Source organism: Anomalospiza imberbis, chromosome 26, assembly GCF_031753505.1.
Source record: "Anomalospiza imberbis isolate Cuckoo-Finch-1a 21T00152 chromosome 26, ASM3175350v1, whole genome shotgun sequence".
NCBI classification, from domain to species: domain Eukaryota; kingdom Metazoa; phylum Chordata; class Aves; order Passeriformes; family Viduidae; genus Anomalospiza; species Anomalospiza imberbis.
Window position 1 is genome coordinate 4370667 of NC_089706.1, and position 3171 is coordinate 4373837.

At 47.0% G+C, this 3171-nt stretch overlaps 1 long non-coding RNA gene across 1 annotated transcript; it reads left to right on the forward strand.

Moving 5' to 3' along the window:
* Positions 1-406: 406 nt before the first annotated feature.
* On the forward strand, positions 407-2731 carry LOC137462612 (uncharacterized). The gene is made up of 2 exons (XR_010993735.1): positions 407-671; positions 2261-2731. It is a non-coding gene; the product is annotated as an uncharacterized lncRNA (long non-coding RNA).
* Positions 2732-3171: the final 440 nt, after the last annotated feature.

A 3171-nucleotide genomic window follows, 5' to 3' on the forward strand; every position in this document is an offset into this window, starting at 1 on the left:
AGAAGGTTGAGTGGAGGAGGGAAACCTGCTTTTATGTCAGTTATTTACCGTGCATGGTTTTTTACTCTTCAGTTCTGGACAAACACAGCACTTAAAGCACTTGCCTACCTGAGATACCTTAGAGTGTCAGTGTAAGCACAAAAACCAGTAAAAGGGTACAGAAAAATAGTGGATAGTTACTGTAATACAAAGATTTATAAAGGTGAGAGAGTAATTTTTGATTCTGGTGATTGCATTTATGTATTCTGTAATGTATTACATACATAATACAGTATATTTTATATATAGCAATATATTATGGGTTATGTGTATTTTTATATCTATTTCCATCATTATTTTATTTTTTCTGGGTGAAGCTGTTAGTCTTATGGCTTAGTTTTAGGTATCCCTACATGGAACAGGACACGATGATTCTTATGGGTCCCTCCTAATTTGAGATATTTTATGATTATTTAAGGAAAAATACTATTACTTGTATGAGGTCACAGCTCAGAGAAGACTCTTGTTATGGCCTTGCTGAGCTTTCATCGGGCACTTTGGGCCCAGGCTGTTCCCTCCTGGGGTGAGCTGGGAGCCACTGGGTGCTGGGGCTTTTGTCCTGTGCCTCCCACATTCCTGCAGGAAAATCCTGTAATTTCAGACTTCTGTGCACGTAACAGAGCACGAGTCTGGTGAGGAGCAGCTGAGGGAGCTGGGAAGGGGCTCAGCCTGGAGAAAAGGGGGCTCAGGGGGAATTTCTGGCTCTGCACAACTCCCTGCCAGGAGGGGACAGCCGGGGGGGATTTGGGATCTTATCCCAGGGAACAGGGACAGGAGGAGAGGGAACGGCCCCAGGCTGTGCTGGGGAGGCTCAGGTTGGATACTGGGGGAAATTTCTCCACCGCAAGGGCTGCCAAGTGGGCTGGACTGGGCTGCCCAGGGCACCACCCCTGGAAGTGTTTGGAAGCATGTGTGGCACATGGGGCAGGGGTTACTGGTGGCCTGGGCAGTGCTGCAGTAATGGTTGGGCTCCATGACCTCAGAGGGCTTTTCCAACCTAAATGATTCCATGATTCCATGGTTCTGCCCTCACTGCCCCCAGCAGCCAGAGGGACAGAGGCTTCTTAAGGCCAGCACCAGCACAGAAGAGCGTTTGGAGCGCACAAAAGAGATGCTCAGGGTGTGGAGGCTGGAAATCTGCTGGAATAACAGCACCTCTGTGTTGGTGGGGCAGCAGCTGCCAAACCTCCCAGGGGTTTTGTGCCGATTCTGTTTTCCCCATCCAAAACACACCTGGAGCTCCCTGGGAGCAGCTGCTCACCCTCTGGCTGATGCGGGGTCAGGTTCTGCACCCAAAAACCTCTCATCCTCCCAAAATCTCTCCAATCCTCACATTTTCCCAGAGCAGGACAGGAGCTGGAAGTGGTCACAAAAACTGGACAAACTGTTTGGTAGCTTTCACCTAAAACCTCTAATCATAACCCAACAACTATTGACCTGAACTTAAAAACATTACTGTACCGCAGCTGGTTATTTGTAATATCTGATTTTTAGTTTATTGGAAATACTTGGGGTTTAGTTCATTGGAATACCTGATTTTTAGTTTATTGGACAATTCTCCATATTAATTATTTCACCTTGCCGTGGTGACTTAGGATAAAAACAAAGATAAAAACAAATAACCAGGGTTTTCTCTAAGAAACCATACAGTTATCACAACCCTTCAAAAAGCCTTAAGTAACAGTCATAAGTCCAAAAATATTTGGAAAAATTACTCCATTACTGGAATGCCAGTCAGGTTTGTGTGAGCAGTGGGGATGAGACGATGTGGCCACTTGTGAAGTGCCGCTGTTCCTCAGCTCAAACATGATTTTCTTGCTCCATGAATCACAGGCCAGGGCTTGGCTCTGCTCCTACCCCTCGACAGCTCCCTGCCAACGCCGCCTGAGCGTGTCTGGGCATTCCTGCTGTGCTGTGGGAAGCCCTCGGTGAGGGACAGACACTCTGCACTCACTCTTCCCTGCTTTCCATCCCCCGTTGCTCTGAGGAGTGGTTTGGTGCGAGAGAGTAAGAGTGTCCCTGGAGAAGATTTCTAATTTTGCTCCCTGGGCGAGCTGAAGCTTTTCCAGAGCAGGCTGTGGGCTGCTCCGGGTGGAGGAGGGCTGGGAAAGGTCAGGGATCCCATCTTGGCTCCTTTTTCAGCAGCTTTGCTAGTAAAACCCCACAGACGCTCTCATGGGCTCTCTGCTTACTGCCACAGACAGATCATTTCCCCCTCTAGATTTATAAAACTGCTTGGGGTTGCGGCATCCTCGGGACCCAGGAGCAGGCAGGATCTGTGGAAATAGCTGGGAAAGCTGCAGCCACACAAAGTGAGTGAGTGAGTGAATGGTGCTGGGTTGGTCCAAGCAGTGCCAGTCCCAGCTGCTCTTCCCGAGCTCCCTGGGCAGAAATCTCGCCTGGCTGCTGCAGGCAGAACCTTGAACAATCTATACTTGGAAGGCAAAATGCGGGAAATTTCAGTCCTCCAACTCCAAGACATTCCAATTTTTTTCTATTTGGTTTTTAAAAATAATATTGTGTCCTTTTTGGGCACACATAAATATAGTGATGCTCCTTCTGTGTCTCATGTATTCCGGCAAACAAGCTGTCAGATTGCCTAAGTGGATGGTATATGTGGCAGGAGATTTATGAAACTGTTCCATCGTGCTTCTAAATAAATTAAAAAACGTCATGGCTTTTGGAAATCAAAGCCTTCAGAGCAGTGTTGTGGTTTTTGTTGCTCTAAATTAGTGAGATGAAGCATTTCATTCGAAAAGTTCCCTCCTCTGACAATTGTCGGGGAGTTCACACGAATGGAGCTTTTCATTTTCGTGGAGAAAACCCAAATTGTGTAAGTGATGTCATCTATTTTCATACTCTGTTTAGACAGCCTTGCAGACTACAAAGGACATTTTTCTGGACTGTGGATCTGAGTTTTCTGAGGGAAAATATCAGATATCTGTGAGGAAACGTTAGGGTTTTGTGACCCTCTGCCCAGACACACCCCCGGGGCGTCTGTGAGAATGGAGCACCCAGGAACCCCTTGTTTGCAATGCAAGGTTAAAACACACCAAGTTGAGCTTCATATCCCAGCATTTTTTGTGGAAAGTGGAAACAGATGGACTAGACAAAGGCACAGTAATCATGTGT